The sequence below is a fragment of the Pseudonaja textilis genome, chromosome 3 (assembly GCF_049901715.1).
Source record: "Pseudonaja textilis isolate UNSWEBS1 chromosome 3, rPseTex1.2, whole genome shotgun sequence".
Taxonomy (NCBI): domain Eukaryota; kingdom Metazoa; phylum Chordata; class Lepidosauria; order Squamata; family Elapidae; genus Pseudonaja; species Pseudonaja textilis.
Window position 1 is genome coordinate 100,039,980 of NC_141992.1, and position 19,256 is coordinate 100,059,235.

General features: G+C 39.6%; 1 protein-coding gene across 3 annotated transcripts in view; it reads left to right on the forward strand.

Moving 5' to 3' along the window:
• Positions 1-19,256, forward strand: part of ASTN1 (astrotactin 1) — a 285,838-nt gene that overhangs the window by 166,136 nt on the left and 100,446 nt on the right. The window lies entirely within an intron of this gene.

The window sequence follows — 19,256 nt, forward strand, 5'->3', positions numbered from 1 at the left end:
TGGTTGATGTTAAACAAAGATGCAACTAATAAAGTTTCAGGGCTTTGAAAGTAATATTTTTTTTATTTCATGAAGAACAGCTCAAGGCTTCATATCTGCTATGACCAACATAGAACCAGGCCCAGTTGTTCCCAATCAACCAGATCCATGGTGGATAAACTACGGTGAAGAAGTTGTCTGTAACTTCAATTATCAAGGTTGCTGGTGATCAGTAGGTCTGTGGAGTTCAAGTCAAATGTTGACTATTACATTTAAAACAGGCTTGTCCAACCCACGGCCCACGGGCCGCATGCGGCCCAGGTCGGCTTGTAATGCGGCCCAGTGCCCTCCCCAACCTTCGTACAAGAGGACGAGCCAGCGAGGAGGAGAGGCAGGTGCGAGACGGGGCGAGGCGAGCGCCATGCCAAGCAGCAACAGAAAAGGCGGGCGCCAGCAGAGCGCTCATGCCGAGGCAGCTGCAGCCCAAGAGTCCCGCTCCGCCACCTCCTGCTGTTGCCACCGCTGCTGCTGCCGCCGGAGCTGTTGTAGTGGCTTCTTCCCCCGCCACCGGAGCTGTTGTAGCGGCTTCTGTCCCCGCCGCTGCTGTTGTACCGGCTTCTGCCCCCGCTGCTGCTGCTGCACCGAGCCTCCTGGTCCTAGCCTTCCAGTCCTGCCGCATCCAGCTGGGCTATTTGCAGGAGGTAGGTGCGAGGCGGGTGAGCTTTCTCCCCCCCCCCCACCTTCCTTTCTCCCTGGTTGACTATTTTTTATGATATCTTATGAAAAAAATTGTTTTCTATGGTTTTTTTGGATGATCAGGTATCGTTACTGTTATTTTATTTTATGTGCGGCCCAAACCAAATTTTCATCTTCTAATGTGGCCCAGGGAAGGTGAATTTTGGACAAGCCTGATTTAAAACCTTAAATTGCATGGCGCTGGGATGAATCAGGCAACACCTTGTTAAAATTGAATGTGCCATGTCCAATAATTTAGTGAGGGAGTTTTATTTCAGGTTGCTTTTGGTACCAGCTGATTATAACTGCCTGATTTGGGGAGGGCGGGGGGCAGAACTGAAAGGAATCCATCATGGAACGTAGTTAATACTTCCTTCAGGATGGGATGTATTCCTCTCGACTTCAAGGAAACATTTACAAGAACTCTGTTTGAAAAAGCCCTACCTTGATCTAAGAAGATTATTATGTCACACTAAACTATCCCTTTTTTGGTTTAAGTAACTGAGAAGATCCAGATTCATTTGATTAAACTGACTATCTGGATTCATTGTCATTTGTTTGGGACTGGAACTTGGGATCTTCCTTAACCACCTATGCCTATATAGGAAAAGGTGTACCTTGTTTGCTAGTTTTCTTGAATGTCTTGGCAGATTTTCATAAAACCAATTATGGCATTTGTCTGGGTTATTTTCTGGTATTGCCCTAAGGAGACAATATGTCAGTGGTGACCTTTTGTAAGCTGGTTGGACTTAGTGACAGTTGTCCTCTCCTTATCAAATTATAAAGCAGTGAACTTTATGGGGAATCTTACCTTGAAAAGTATTTCAAAATTGTAAAAGACTGGGACTTAGCCCCTAAGGTATGCAAGACATAGGACTTGTGTTCTTCCTAGAGATAATTTAAGTGTTTTAATGCTGTCTCTTTTATTGTGAACTTGTTAAACACTTAAATTAAAAAAGAGACAATTTTGACAATGTCCCTGTGCTGAGACTCTGTTAGGTACAGAGGGAAATATGTGCCCCCCCCCCCCAAATGTAGGGAAAGGGAAAATAGACCGTTATTGCTAGGCTTTTAATTGTAATTTGATTTTTAAAGCTTACTCATTGTTGCATTTAAAACATTGTATTTTTATTTTATATATTGTGAGTTTGAGGATGGATGGGTGGATATGATTCTGACTAATGAATCCATTGGGATGGGCATTCTGCTTGTCTTTGCATTACACTCTTTCATGTAGGCCTGATCAGTTGAAACAACATAGTGTAATGGTAGCATATGATTGTTTGAGGTAAAGGGAAGGGACAGTCAAAAAATTTACCATTATCTCCGTGTATTCTGGAAACTCTTCAGTATTGATATAAGATTACAGAACTCAATTCCATCAAACTCCAGCACAAGATGACAGAGCTTCATTTCTTTTTTACAATTTAGTCCTGTTTGTAGAATTACTGTGAAATCAGACCTCGGAGTGCAGTGATCTCACTTTCCCTATATTTAGTAGTTCACCTGAAAGGCAGGTCTGAGCTTGGAAGTTAAGTCTTAAAATTTATGTTGTTTGGTGACAGAATTTCAAAGAATTATTAATCTCTCTATGCTTGTATCCCTTGATTATAGAAGACTATAAAAGAAAATGTGTATTTATTTTGTTACTCTTCGTATATTTCTATATTTGAGAGCAAAAAATACCAAAAGGAGAGAGACTACACTGCCCCCTAGTGCCTACTAATGAAAAATAAAACTTGCAGAAGCAATTATGAATCCTAAAGCTGCCAAATCTTTGGGCAAACATTTGCCTTTAAACATTTCAAAGCAGAAGCTTTTTTTTGTAGCACAAATATAAATAATACCCCCCTCTCTCTCCTATCATATCTACCTACCTGCCTACCTACCATGTTTCTCCAACAATACGCCACCCCAATAGGAAGACCCAGCATGTTTTCTAGGCATAAGGTGAAATTAAGCCCCTCCCTCCCAAATTTAGGCCTAGTTTAAAAGCATGCAAAATTGGGTGGGTGGGGGGGGAACTTGTGGGCAGCCACGCCTCTCCACCAGCCACTCCTAACAGCTGATCATGACGGAGTGCAGAGAGCTCCCTACCCCTGCCAAGTGCCTTTGCTGCAGACCTGGGTATGATGCAGGCCGAGTCAGTGTGTGGGCGGCGGCAGTGGCGTGGATGTCGGCCTCGGTGGCGGTGGGGCACTTTGCATCATCCCTCCTCTGTTGCTTCCTCCGCTGCTGTTGCTTTCCCTACTGCCCATGCACTGCCGCGTTTGGAGTGCTGCGCATTCCTCCACCGGTAGCATTTCAGCCACTTCTCGGGGGAGGGGAAGCTATAGCTTCCATGGTTCCTGCCAGCGCTGGCGCCTCTCTCGCCAGTGCCTTCTCCAACGGCAGCAGCGGTGAGACAGACCCCGCTGCCAACGAGAATCACCTCCCCTGCCGCAGGGACATCGTTTTGATTGACGACAGCTGCGTTGACAAGGTCCTGCAAGTCGGTGAGTCTTTTGGGTTTGGGTGGGTGGAAGCGGTGGCGGGAGGTGATGCCATCGTTTCTCTCCCCCCCCCATGCCTCGCTTTGCTTCCCGCCCCAGCGCTTCGGGTCATGGTCTTGTTTCTTGTATGGTCGGGCGCTCTCCTCTTGCTCCAGCTGGCTGAACCCCCCTGTGGACCTTTCCTTCACCAATGAGAGTTTTCTTTACTCTCATTCCCTCCGTCAGTTCCCTAAGAATACAGACTGGCTGGGCAGCTTCCTCCCCACCCCTCTCGGTAGTTTTAAAAAGGGAACCATCTATCCACTTTGCCCTTCAAGCAGAGGCAAACCTTCCAGTCCAAACAGAAGAGAGGGGGAATCATCCTACAGACCCTTAGCACCAAGCTTCCCAGAGGATTCTCCCAAAGGATCCACCCCAAAGGAGGATTCACCCCCTTAAATGCACTCCCCTCCTTTGGTGTGGATCCTTTGGGAGAACCCCAAAGGAGGATTCATCAGAGGATCCTTCCCAAAGGTCGCCGTGATGATGTGAGTGTAAAGGCATTTGAGAGAGGTTTTGTTCTTCAGTGTATAGCATTATTCGTGACCTGTACAAGGAAGTGATACTAGGCTAGATCACATAAGGGATAACAGGTTCCATGTGATCCTCAGAACCTTACTTTACGTGGGTTTTTTATTACTGTTCATATATAGCTTTAATCTTCCCTAATTTCCCAGCAGGATCATTGTTCTTACCAACAGTAGTGGAGAAACAGCTGTTTTCCTGGGAAATGGAGCTGCCCCCATGCACCCCGTACCAGCTTATCTCCCCCACAGCCAGGCCATCCATGCCCTGACACCTGCCTTGCCTCACAGCCACAGTACCAACACATCATTCAGGCTCCTCCGTGAGCAAGCAGAAGTGGATCGACAGCCACATGGTACTTGCTGCACATGGCACCATAAGGCAGGTATCGGGGCGTGGATGGCCTGGCTGCAGGGTCCGTGAAGTAAGTTGGTGCAGGGCACATGGGCCAGCTCTGTCACCACCATGCCTTGCCTCATGGCCATGGCACTGCAAGCAACCAGACGGAATGGGTGGTCAGCCAGCTGTGCAGGCTTTTAAGTAGGGCTTATTTTGGGGGGTAGGGCTTATATTAGGCACATGTAAAACATGCTAAGACTTATTTTCAGTATAGGTCTTATTTTGGGGAAAACAGATTATGTCCAGTATCTTTTTCAATATCATTCTTATAATCTGTTGCATTTAAATCTACTTTCAGATCTGTCTCAATCTTATCAGATAAAACTTTTCTTCATTCATAACATCTTTGAAACATAATCTATCTATCAAGAGAGACATTCTTAAAATTAACTCCTGGATCCATTGTTCAAAAATATCCTTTACTAGGTTCAATGTTAACTATTTTGCTTCATTCTGTATTAGTAAAATCATTAGTAAGTGTTCCCCTTCTTAAATGTAATCTTTAGTTCCTTCCAGTTACTTCTTCAATGATTCATCCTATCATATTTTTAACAGAATTCAAAACAAAGACACTTTTCCATTGGAAAGATTATAATAATTAATTCCCTTAATCCATTTGTAAATTTCTAAAATCAGTTCTAATCTCCCTATTGCTGTTTATTCCAAAAGGAAAAAAATAAGTTAAGCTTAAACTTGTATTTAAAGCTTCTTTCAATAGAGATTGAAAGAAACTCACCCAGTACTATAAAACTTGTCATTCCAAAGATTCCTATTAGCTGAAAAGCAGCTGAGAAGCAATTTTTAAAAAGAATTTAAAAAAGAAGTATCCCTGTATACACACACTGACACACACTATATAGGTAGTCCTCGACTTATAGTTCATTTAGGGACCATTCAAAGGTACAACAAGGCTGAAAAACAGTGACTAATGACCATTCTTCATATTTACGACCATTGCAGTATTCCCTTGGTCATTGTGATCAAAATTCAAGTGCTTGGTAACTGATTCATATTTATGATAGTTGCAGTGACCGGGATCATGTGATCACCTTTTGCAATCTTCTGACAAGCAAAGCCAATGGGGAAGCCTGATTCACTTAACAACTACGTTACTAGCTTAACAACTGCAATGATTATCTCAACAACTGTTGCAAGAAAATTGCAAAACTGGGCAAAACTCACTTAAGTATCTCACTTAGCAACAGAAATTTCAGACTCAATTGTGGCCATAAGTTGTGTATGTGTGCGTATGTGTATCAGCCTAATTATAATTTTTAAAGGTTACATAGATAGACATGATTTCATGCACGTTTCCAAAAATAAAAGTTTCACATGTCAGTTGTGTAAAGGAATCCTCTTGAGTACACAGGGCCTCTGGGGATGCACTACCTCACATGTCTTCCTTGCTTGCCTCATCTTTACATGTCACGATGCAACTTGTGCAATATGAATTAGGCTCCCAGGGAGCCATCACCTACAGTTCTGATCAAATTATTGGGCTGTGATAATAATAAGTGAAAGGTGATGTATATTTGTTCTTCGTTTGCCCTTCCAATTGTAAGATTCTAAGCCTCCGGCCTAAGAATTGTTCTCCTCCAGTTGAGTCATTTAGATAGATAGAAGCATAGTTCAAGAATTCAGACTGAACAGCAGAAATCTGTGTTCATCAGAACAGTTTTCTTATTTGCCTTAGTTCCATAAAATATTTTTATTTATTTATTTATTTGATTTGTCAATCACTTACAAGATACAGGTATAAGAATAAACATAGTTTTGAATATATGAGAAGGATTCTTATAAGAAAAATAAAAAGAAACAATAGGATAGGGACAAAGCATAGCCCTCTCCTGATTGATCACTAGGAATTGTAGAAGTTCTCTATCAATTCCAGGTACTATCACTCTAGGAATCACTAGGAATTCAACCTGCATTGAGTATTAATTAATCAAAACTTATGAACTGCTGGATTTATAGTACATATATAAGTCTACATAACACAGATGAGATAACTGGCCTGCTGTACTGTCAGTGATTTACCATTTTAATCATGTAATACCTCAGTTTATACATAAAGTTACAGATTTACATAAATTTTTCAGTGGGTGTAATTGAACCAAAGACATGCACATTTGAAATTATCTTTTAGGTTAGGGTTCAGTTCACTGAAAGAATTAAGAACATTCTTGATTATTTTCAATTTAAATCCATTTTGAAAGCCCTTACCAGTATTTAGCAATGTATCATATTGCCTGTGCATTTGTACTTTAAGATATTTAAGTTAATCTCGGAATCAGACTTGAATATTTTTAAATCTTGTGTATTACATATACAACACATTTTATTTTTATACTTCAGACTTCTGTAACAAGTTCCCCTAACTCTTAATTAACAAATAAATGTATTCCCAACACAGCAGAATTACCAGAGAGCAGAACCGCTGACTAAGAGTATGGAAAATTGCTTGAATTGGAGCCTAATCATTGTAATGGCCTGTGTGCTGAGGCAAAGGGGTTCAAGAAATATCAGCATATATAAGAATCCTAATTATCCATTTACCCCCCTTTAGCCACTGTATCATAATTACAATTATGGTAGTTAAGGGATGTCAAAAAAGGACAAAATTGGATTTTTCATCCCCACCTCTGGAGGTTTATGGCAGAAAAATAGATTGTAATCCGTGTTAATTAATGGGAATAATAGACCAGCAACTTCTTGGCACAAAGCTTATGTATATCTCATTTATATAAATGGAGATATACCCCTCCATTTCCCTATTGCCTGATCACTAAATGATAGTGCAGGAAAGAAGATATTTGAATTACTAGGATCAAATCACCGGCCACCAGATTTAGACAAATTGTCATAACTTCAGAAAGGGGCATTGAGAATGATAAGGCTACTGGAAACTTAATATGTGATGTAAGATTGAGGGCACCGGGCATATTAAATTTGAGATTAAAGAAGTTAGATATGATAATGTACTTCAAATATCTGGCAACATGCTTGGATTTAGTCAGACAAAAAAATCATAATCCTTTGTTGACAACTAAGTTTTAAAATAGTCTGTTACAGCCTTCTTTCAGGACTTCTACTTTTGACAAACAGCTTTAGATGAATAGTTTAGATCAGTGGTCCCCAACCTTTGTGGCTTGGTGGTCTGACTGGGGGTGGGGGGGAGACCAGCCACGTGAGCAGCAGACTGGAGCACTCACATGTGTGCGCACCAGCCCACTCTTGTGAAAGTTGAGCTGTGCACGCCAGCCTCATTCCAAATAGGCCATTCCAGGCATGCACGCCAGCCTCATTCCAAATAAGCCATCGTAGTGGGCCCAGAGGTTGGGGAATGGTTCTTGCTTCTTTTTATTCCTGAACCTTTAGTCCTTCCAAAGCATGAGTTCCCAGTTCAGAATCTTCTAATTTTTGCTACCAACTGATTTTCCAGATTATTTGAGTCCTTCTCCTTTTGTAGGCAAATTCTTTGCTCATGGTCATTACTTGTAATACCTTTGAAGTTTCTTCTTTTTGAGTTTTTTGGATTTTTTTTCTTCTATCTTCTCACAGATCTTACAACAAAACCTATAGAATCTTTACTATAGTTAAGGAAGCTTTCTAATTTTTGACCAGCCTAGCAAGATAACATTCTAGCCTGTCATTATGCTTTACTTGCAAATGTGATTATTCAATTTTTTTTCCAAAAAAATTATTAATTTTTAAAAAACAAATATACAAACCAAACACAAAACATGAAAACATAAAACATAAAACATCTTTTTTGAAAGCAGCTTGATCCCGGGGTTACATCTCTTCGTACAGACACAAATTCAAGTTCATGCTCACTTTTATATACCATTCCATATCTTATTACCATTCTGCATTTTCTATATAGCTTCTCCCCTCTTTTAACTTTCTTAATTTTATTTTATTTATTTCATCTTAATTCAGATCATTATACTTATATTCTTTGTCCTGTTTCCAGCTGTCTATTATCTTTTCTCATTAAGCAAAATTTCTCCTGTAATCACTGATTGGAGTATGACGCCTTTATATCTTTCCCCTAAATTTATAACACTTAGTATAATACATAACTTCCATTCGGATTCTGCTCAGTACATTCTAAAGTTACACACTATATTTTAAAAAAAGAAAAAATTATAAATATATAATATAATTAAAACAACATTCCATACCAATTCAAATCTATTGTTAATATTCATTTAAATCTTAAACATTTTGCACATTACTTTTCAAATAAGTATCATACTTCTATGGGAACACTTATAAACTTTCCATAGTTACTTCCCCCCCCTCTTCAGTCATATTTTAAAACATTATATCATTAAAATGTTCCCATTCCTTCCTAGTTCAATTCTCTCATTTATTTCATTTCATTTATTTTGTTCACAAAAGTTTCACTAAATTACACTGAGTATTTTATCCCACTTTTAAATCATATGTTGTTTCCAATTTTCTAACATTATTTCTAATACAAATACAACAATACAGTCTTATGTACCTTTGCAGAATCTCTTTTTCAGTTATATTTTTACCCATTATCTCTAAATAAATCCTGTTTCTTTACATCTTGTTTCAAACCTATGTAGCTTCTCTTCCCTTCCTTCCTCCCTTGCTTCTTCACTCTGCCCTTTTTACCACCTTGTTTCTCCATCTCCATTTCCCTCTTCTGTATTCCTCTTTTCTGTTGCTTTCTGACATTATATCCACTTTTCACCTTATTTTTCCCTTTTTTGGTTGTTTTTTTAGGTCTTAAATTCTCCATTCTCTTTCTCCTCTTTCCCCTTTCTTCCCCAGATAAAGTTACTTGTTCATTAAAGATGGCTTCTTCTTTGTCCCAATCTTCTTGTTCTTGGAGTTTCTCATAAGTAGAGATCGCCATTTCTAAAAAATGAAAAACAGAGCCAAAAGAGCCCTTCCCTTCTTGTTCCTCTTCTTTATATTTTTTAAATTCCATTTTCAGTTTACCCACAAGTGATGTCATTGTAAAAAAAAATTTAAACAACCACCCAAGTATTTTTAATCATTGAAATATAATTTCCAAAAGTCCCAAAGTCACCAAGCAGTCCAAATACACACAAGCTGTTTCATTTAACACTTTCCTCTTTTTTTCACTTTCTCTTCCTGGGGTTACAATTCAGTTACAGAGTTCCAATTAAAATGTATCTTTTAGAAGTCTTGTTACAATTTAACTTTCGATTCTTTTAAATTCCAAGCAGTCTCCTCCAGCCAAATCTTACTCTTTATTCTTTTCCTCTCCCTTCCCACTTACAGCGAAAAAAGGTTTTTTCAGTGTTCAGAAATCTTTATTGTCCCCTTGGCTTTGATTTTCAGTTTAATTACCGGCTGACGCCAAAGCGGTTTTTTCCAATTTCTCATTCATCTGCTGTCACCGTAAGGAAGGAGAGTGAGAAAAAACAAACTTTCCCTTTTCACTTTCATTCGTTGCTTCCAGATCTTCCTTGGGAACGATGAATCTTTTTTAAAGTTTAAATTCCCGGATATCTTGAATATTGCTTCTTATCCTAGTCAGTCAAAACTTTCACTTCTTAGCTTCCTCCTGCACATTCTTTTCAGGATGAGTGCTTCGTTAAGGCGGCCATTTCTGACCGCCGCTCTACCACCTTTAGAAAAGGGAGGTAAGCCAGCTGAGGAGGGGAGGTGCGGCTCTCCTCAAAACCCTGCCGGGTCTCCCCTGTCTTCGGCCACCTCTACGGCTGGCTCGGGGCACTCCAGCGGTGAGCGCAAGCAGAAACCGCGCATGATCACGGATTCCTGCTGCTGCCGAAGCCCAGCAAACCGAAAGTCGTGATTATTCCATTTTTATCTATCTTTCCTTCCAAACCCTTGCCATGAGACACTTTTAATTGGCTTTTTGTTTTCATTTAGTTTATCTTTTTTGCCTTTTATTTTCTTGCTCTTCCATGACCCAGTCTTCCTTTACTCATACAATTATAGGTAGTCCTCAACTTACAACCACAATTGAGCCAAAAATTTATATTGGTAAACAAGACAGTTGTTAAGTGAATTTTGCCCCAGTTTTTGGCCTTTTTCCACAGTTGTTAAATGAATTGTTGTTGAGTTGTTAAGTTAGTAACATGGTTACTAAATGAATCTGGCTCCCCCATTGACTTTGCTTGTCTGAAGGTTGCAAAAAGTGATCACATGACCCGGGATACTACAATCCTCATAAATATGAGTCAAATAAGCGCTTGAATTTTGATCACATGGGGATGCTGTAATGGTCGTAAGTGTGAAAAATGGACATAAGACACTTTTTTAGTGATGTTGTAACTTTGAATGGTCACTAGGCAACCTATTAAGTTGAGGACTACCTGTATCTAAAGCTCTTCATCATGCCTCTGTCTTGGAGTGACATGCTCAAATAATGAGTTCAGCATGTTTAGAATTAACCTGATGCAGAAAGTAAACCGGAAGGTAACAGGTATCATTTTGAACAGTAAGTAAACTGCATAGTAAGTAAGTAAACTACATAGATTTTGAAAACTGGAGTTTGAAATCCAGTTTCAAAATAAAGAGTTGAAACTATTTGAAATAATTCTGTACTTAAAGGATTTGGGTCACAAGTGAAGCTTCTGCTGTTCTGTTCATTTTTTTTTCTCGTTGAGTGTCACCCAGGAATATCTGACTTTTAAAATAACTTTTTAAAAAATGTTTCTTGTTAGTTTTCTATTTAGTATTCTTCCTGCAATGGCTTATGTCATATCAGCTGGTAAATAACACACTAGAGTAGTAAATTGCTACCTTTGTACAGTGACAGTTTGTACCCCGCACTCAAGCTTTCACCAAACAAGGCAGAAATAAATGGTTGCTGCTTCTTAGATGATACTCTGGGATGAAGCTTTTTGAATGAATGACTTCTTGGGATTTTGGTTTTGTCTTTGCAATGAGGGGCATGTACTGAGCATTTGGGCAGATCTTCATATAAACCAGAAGATGTCAGCCTCTAGTTCTTTAGCCTCTTTTTATATGTTACCTCTGAAGATTGAAGCTATATCAGTTTCTCCAGTTTTAATGTTGCAAATTCAAGGCATCCATGGTGCATTGTAAGACAGAATAATGGAATAAAAGAATAAAATAATAACAGAGTTGGAAGGGACCTTGGTGGTCTTCGAGTCCAATCCGCTACTCAAGCAGGAGACAGTGTACCATTTCAGACAAATGGCTGTCTAATCTCTGTTTAAAAACCTCCAGTGATAGAGCACCTACAACTTATGGAAGCTCTGTTCCATTGGTTGATTGTTAATTTCTCCCCTGTCAGGAAATTTCTCTTTAGTTCTAAATAGCCGTCATACTTTTCTATCCATTACTTTTTGTCCTGCATCTGGTGCTTTGAAGAAGAGATGGACAACTCATCAAATATTAGAAGTCTTCTATCATGTCACCCGCTAGTCCTTCTTTTTATTAGATTAGACCAGGGGGCGGCAACCTTAAACACTCAAAGAGCCATTTGGATCCATTTCCCACAGAAAAGTAAACACTAGGAGCCACAAACCTACCGAGGGTTGAAAATCTCAATAAATTGCGTGCCAGCGGGTGTCACACATTGGTAGTTGTGACACATATTTGGAGTGACAGGGAGCCACAGCAGAGGGATTAAAGAGCCACATGTGGCTCCAGAGCCATGGGTTGCCGACCCCTGGACTAGACATTCCCAGTTCCCGCAACTATTCATCACATCCTTTAGCCTCCAGCCCTCTGATCATCTTTTTGCTCTTCTCTACACTCTTTCTAGAGTCTCAACATCTTTTTTGTATCAGTGCAGTATAAAACGGCACTATCACTTCACCTGATCTTGATTCTATCCCTCTGGTGATGCAGCCTAGGACTGAGTTGGCATTTTTGGCAGCTGCAGTACACTGCTGGCTCATATTTATGTAGTGGTCCATTAGATCTCTTTCACAGTTTCTGCTGTTGAGCCAGACATCACCTATACCTGTGCATCTTGCCTAAGTGTAAAATCTTACTTTCTTTTCACCATTAAATTGTGTTTTGTTGGATAGGGCCCAGTGTTCAAGTCTGTCAAGATACTTCTGGATCTTGAGTCTGCCTTCTAAAGTGTTGGCTACTGCCCCTGGCTTAATGTTGTCGGCAAATTGCAAATTACAGACTAAATGAACCACTTGCTTCTATATGGTTGGTCCTAGACCCAAGGAGTTTTAAAAATGATAAAGAGCACCACAGGCCAGCCAGTCTGAGGATTCCTCTCCCAGTATAGCAGATATGTGTAATTAAAGGAGTCTTTAATACCAATTCTTATATCCACATTGACTCTACAGCACTACATTGTCCAGTCTTCTGAAATTAAATTGGATAACCTCCTATAAGAGAAAAGTCAATTATTTTACAGAGACCAGAAAATAGAATCCATTTTAGAGGATGTGATTAGGGACGGTTCTTATTGCAGCTTATTAGACAACAGCTATTAAAGCTAGTCTTCTCAACAACAATACATCATATTTCCCATAGGATCCTCTCCTTATTCCCAGCTCTCACAATCCTCATTTGGTGATGCAGTGGTTAGAATGCAATATTGCAGGCTAAATCTGCTGAGTGCTTATTGCCAGCAGTTTGGCAGTTCGAATCTCATCGGCTCAAGGTTGACTCAGCCTTCCATCCTTCCAAGGTCAATAGAATGAGGACCCAGATTGTTGGGAGGCAATATGCTGACTTTGTAAACTGCTTAGAGAGGGCTGTAAAGCACTGTGAAGCGGTATACAAGTCTAAATGTTATTGCTATTTATAAACCTGTTTCAGGATTATAACACATCATATCCAGTAATTACAATTTACGTTCTCTATTTGGCTGTTATATTTATAAGTCAGATTAAGTTAGGTTTAGGTTAGGGACTGTTACACCAACTGGCTCTAAATTATGGACATAATATAGTCATAGCACCTTCCAGTTAGAGAGAATTCTGAACAATCATGATTATAGAGCTTAATCCCTTGTCTCCATTGCTGTCTCAAGAAGTTAATCAATTAATATAACAGATCCCTACCTGTGTTCCTCACCCCACCTCCTCATCACAGTTTCTGTTCAGTAATCATCCTAGTCTGGAAAGCGGGTACAAAGTGTTAATTTTTGAAAGATTTTCAGGGACAGGAATCAGATTCGTTCACTTTTAATTTAGAAGCTACTTCTGTGTCCATAAATGCTGACCAAGCTTCGTTAAAGATATTTTAAAAGATACCATGGGTAGCTGATTCTTGAACTGGTTTAAAATGAAGAACACAGACAACATGTATAGGACCTTATTTGTGTGAGGTGATGTGTCTCCCTAATGACAAGAGAAAGGCCCTTTTGGTTGAGATGTAATGTAAAATTAATACTATGCAGCCCAGAGCTGATTGCAGAATAAAGAAGATAGCTGTAGTAGTTGAACTTCACGTCTGGCTCTGGGCAACTGACCTGTATGATTACAGGATTTTCCCATTAAAGAAAGGAGAGGTAAGCACTAATTGTTCTTGAGGCAGGTTCCTACTTTGACAAGCATCACCCTTTCTAGAGTAGTCCCTATGGTCTAAACATGCCATTTAGAGCTAAGAAAATATTCCAGATTACATCCAATAATGAAATAAGAGCCCATAACCTAACAGAGCAGAGGAATAAACAAGGATTAATTCCTGTCTTCCCATTGCACAGACAACCTAAAAGGGGCTTTTCAGTGAAGAGACATGATGAAGGCTGGATATGGTGATCTAACCCAAGACTGTTAAGAAGCTGAAGCTTCATTCCTCTGACCAGACTTTTTACTAGGACAGAGATTGGAACTGCAAACTGTTTCCTTCAAGGGCATTTTATTCTCAGCCCTTCTACTAGAAATTCAAGAAATCATTCCTCTCAGTATTGAGATTGAGTGATCTGTCATGTATGCTCTATTTTTAGCCCAGAAAGTGCTATGATGTCCACTTAACTGCAGCTTCTGGATTTGGGACCAGCTAACCTGATTTGGGAAATGTTCAGCCATAATAGATCTCATGACATTGACTATTATATATAGAAGATATTAAATCAGATGTGGGTGCTTTTCTTATTCTATGTCCCACCTGATTTTTTGTGACTTTTACTCTAATTCAAGATGACCATTTTCTCTAAAGGAGTTATCAACCCAGTTCTGGGGAAGGAGGCTGGCTCTGATTTTATTTCAATTATTAAACAGTAATTTTATTATTAGTGCACACAAGTTTAACATCAGGGTTAAAACAAGGACAAACTATCAGAGCATCTTAATCTTCCAAGACTTGATTACAGATTCCAAAGGTGCCATCTTAGAAAAGAAAACTGCACTATCAGTTAATGTCAGGCCTATATGTGAAGGTCCATTTAAACTGATTTATTCTTACCCAAGCCTGTGCACAGGAATATTCTCAACTAACAATTAATACCTGTTAAGATAAGGGTCAATGGGATTTAAGAGGGAGTTGGATTTAGTTCACTTTTAGATATGTAGAGATTCTAGACCGATCCCTGTTTTCACTCTGCTCCCAAATTCTACCATTCTCCCCATAGAGTCATAGAGCAATATAAATATTCAGTGCATCTACAAAGAAGGAAAGCGAATCAAAAATCCAAATCTCACCATGAAGTTGTCTGAGCGCAGTACAAATGTACTGTATACTCTCCCAATTTCAAGCTGTCTCCTTTCTCCTTATGATTAAAAATTCTTCTAGAAGTCCTTGACGATAAGTTCAAGACCATTTTCATCGCTTCAGGTTAGGAGGCTAATATGTATAACACTAGAAAGCCCTCCAATCTGTCCTATGTGTCCAATGCAAGATACCAACACTCTGAACTGAGTTATCTGGAGAAACAGAAAAGATTCCTATAGACTACAGCAACTCCCCTTCTTTACTCCATGGCCTATTCTAGTACTTCATCCAGCGACAGGGACACTTATTCAACCAAATCAGTGTTACAAGTCTTCGTGTTATCTTTAATGGCATTCAAAATCTGAGGTAGCGGTCATCATATGCTTACTTCAAATTGGGGAAGGAAAGTATAGAAATGGGAAACCACAGGTCTATTTCCTTTTTCTTCTGAGGGGTATTATTCATGAGCTTTATTAAGCTACTGATGGGTTATAGTCTTTTAATTTCCCACTAGTAAGTGTCTCTTGCCACAAACTCCAGAGACTATAAAGAATATTTAAAAGTTTGGAATTTAAACACCGTAAAGAATATTAAAAAGTTTGAAATTTAAGTACTGTAAAGAATATTAAAAAGTTTGGGATTTAACTGGGCTTTTAACTGCAGCAGCTCTTGGATTGCAAATCATTTGTGAGTCTTCCTTTCCAAATTGGAGCCTATTGTCTCCTGGCACATTGCTAACTGGTACTGAAGAAAAGACTCCAGAGGACTAGCTGCATTAATATTTTAGTAAAATATTTAAGTTTTAGTAACTTAAAGATTCAACAGTTACATTCAGAATAAAAGAAATGCAGCTGTCAAGACTAATGCTCATGAAGTTTGACTTGGGAAATATGATCCTGTGACAGAGTGGATCCTGTTACATACTGTAATTGCTCAGACATACAAACAGTACTTATGCGTATTATAACTAGAATGGGAGATTAAAGGGCCAAAATGAGATTTTTAGAGAGGGAGGGAGAGAGAGCGCCTCATGAAAGGAAAAGAAAGTTGAAATGGGCTGAGAGGGTGGTAGGAGAAGGGCTGTGGAGAAATTAGAGAGAAGTAATGGGCTAGTGAGCAAAGTGGAGTCTTGGTAGTCTTGGGCTGCTGGGAAAAAGGCTGTTTCAAAAGTGATTCAAATTTTTCAAAGAGCAATCAGCAAAAGCATTGCTATGGTATGTGGTGAGGACAGCAGAATGTAGGATCAATTTACTTTCAGTAGACATAGTGTCTATTTTGTTTATCTTGTGGAGATATGCAGAGAGAAAAGAGAACCTGTCTGCCCTATGCAGCTATCTAGAGTAAGAAGGAAGACCAGGGGTGGGATTCTACAGGTTCTCACCTATTTGCTAGAACCGGTTGTTAATGTTCTAAGCAGTTTGGAGAACTGGTTGTTGGAAAAAACCTCCTTTTGTTTTTTTCCACCCTTCTTGCATTCTTGGCAGTATGCCTAGACTTATTGTCTCCAAAGGAGTTTTTTTTTTCTTTGCTGGTACTTTCTTAAAGGGGAAGGGTTGTTTTAAGCTTTTTACACTGCTGTTGGGAGGAAATACTCCCCTGTTGGAGTTAGCACTTTGAAGAAATAATTGAATAATGAAGCAGAGCTGCCAGAAAGAAGCTTTTAATGTCAAGGAACCAAGATGAGTGACATTGAGCAAGGCTTCTTGGCTAGCTAGAAAGATAGACATTCAAACATAAGTTTACATACGCTTTCTGAGTTTTGGTCTAAAACTGGTGACCATTCAAAGTTACAATGGCACTGGAAAAAGTGACTTATGACCATTTTTCACACTTATGAACGTTGCAGCATCCCCACCATCATGAGAGGCCAGGCAAGAAGTGCCCCTTGATGTGAGTGATGTCAAGTTGGCCACGCCCACTCAGTCACATGATCAGCAAGCCACACCCACCAATTAAGCCACGCCCACAGAACTGGTTGTTAAAAATATTGAATCCCACCTCTGAGGAAGACTGACATTTTGCTGGCCATAACAGGTTGCCAGCTAAGTTTTAATTGGGCCTTGTAGAGAAGCAACCACATTTTAAGATAGCACATTGTCATTTTCACAGAGTTAATTGTTGGCAGCAGAAATAAAGTTAATGAACCAAACAGTACAGTGGTTATGTCATAGAGTGATTTGCAATAGTTTTGGGAATAGTTTATTTGAAAGCAAAGAAGGGAAAGGAGAGATGGATTATATGTGCATTAACCAAATTTCACTTGGCTTTATTTCTTATTGGAAAAGTCAAACTTTCAAAGAAATTGATGTCTTTTTATCCTTATTCTACTAACTAAGGGTAATGTGAAAACCAGAATAGTTCACAAGAAGTCTTGCATATTGTTCTTGGTCTGATCAATCCCAATAATTCATTCCCTTGTGTCTCAAGAAACTATAGCCAAGTTTGTGAAAACAGGGAGCATATTCTCTTTGTGAGAGAAATTTGGCTAACATGGTTCAGCTGCCCCAATTCATTCCTTCCTCTCCTGAAATTGTCATCAGAGCATATCAGATGGCATGCTAGCTTGGCACAACTGAATTCCTGTGTGATTCTTATTTACTTGTGAATAGCATCCGCTGCCCAGTGGCATTAAAGAATCAGCTGAATGAAAGGGAAAAAATACACATATTTAAGTACTACTGCTAGAAAAGACAGCGTTTCTCCCCCTGAGGGATTGCATTTCTTAAATATTTCTCTTTCACCTCGAAAAGTTGACACTTAAAAAAAAGTGATACTTGAGAATTCCAAGTAGCTGTATCAAAGATTTTCAATAAAAATAAAATGGGCAGCCTTTCTCAATTTACTGCTTTCTAGATGGATTGAATTTAACTCCTATAATCCCAGTCATCTTAGATTTATTATCTGTGTCCCTGTATTATCTAGAATTCTTGTCTTCAGCAGGCTCTTCTATCTAGTTGTTGTTTACTTTTTCTTTGTCTTTCATCCATTATCCTTTCTGCTTCTTAGGTCTACAGCTTAGGTCTCCAAGAATCTCGGTCTTATTCTAATTCACTACATATAATGGCCAAAGTAGCTTGTCACTAAATAATATCAACTGTCTCATGAACTACTGATTCCAACTCCTCCCCCCAACATTATCCACCTCCACCCTCGACTCAACATATGCTAATTTCCATCTCCTTTAGTACACCCCAGTTGTTTTAATTTGACTGAATAGATTACTGGATATCAACAGCAAATGCATAGAGGTCAATGGCATCATAGGAATTCCCTCTAGATCCAAACTTGAGACCTTGCAAAACCAGGCAGGTTTCCAGTGGCCATGGCCCCTGATTCCCAGATGCCTGAATGCCTCACATTCTGCTTTCTATCAACAGGCCACCTATCAGGTGTCTCTTTCACTAAGCTGGAAAAATAGTTCCTGACTTCCCACCTGTCAGTCACTACTTAGTCCTTCAAACTCAATCACTGTGGTTATCATCATCCAGTGTCTCCTTGGAAGCTCTCAAGTCCCATCTTTAATCTCTCAAAAACCACTCTTATTAGCTTGAGTCTGGCACCAGCACTTCCCTCTATAGTTGCTGCCACAGGCCTGCATAGAAATAGAAATAAAAACCTCCCATCCTGTCCCTGCCCCAGATGCTATTGCCACTTCAGTTCATCCAGTGATCATTTGATGCAGTGATGCCTCTCTCTGCTGCCATGCTGGTCCCATCATCAGTTACTCCAACAGTGCACCAGGTCCCACCATAGTTGAGATACCTCCAGCAATGGAAAATAGCTCAGTGTATAATTCATCTGCTTTCACTTTAATTGCTACTGCTTCAGTACCAATCAGCTGCCACCCAGCAGCAGAAGTAGCTATTGTCATCACCAGTGCTGCCATTCATCTATTATTCCCACTGATATCCCTCACCATCTGTCAGATCCCACAACCACCAGTAGGCCAAGCAATTTCTTCCAATGACCTAAAGAATCTTCCTTTGCCAGAACACTGCTCAGAAGTTTCTCCATACCAGTGGTGATCCAGAACATCTGGTTTTATTGAGATAAAACCCTTCTTCTAACACACATTTTTTAACCTTCAAGCTCACAGCACTTGGGCTGTCCTCCCTGCCATCTTCTTTAAACCAATCCCCCCTGGGGGGGAGGACTCTAAGTTCAGTAAAACCTGAACGATTTGTTCTGTTGTCCATCTTTCTACATGAAACAGTATCTCTGCATGCTAATCTAGATGGGATCGAGATGGAATAGTATAGATTGTTATGATAAGATAGGCTGCCATAATTGGATCTGGTATTGTAGCTGGTGCTGGGATAGCCCTGGAACTAAGCTTGAGAAAGAATGCCAGCCTGCTTTCTTGCAGTTTTCAGTCTTAAAGGAGATAGCAGCCAAAAGGAGAAAATAAAAAGGAGTGCAGTATTGATAAGCAACAGTCAAGCCAAGGAGATTTTCTTGGCG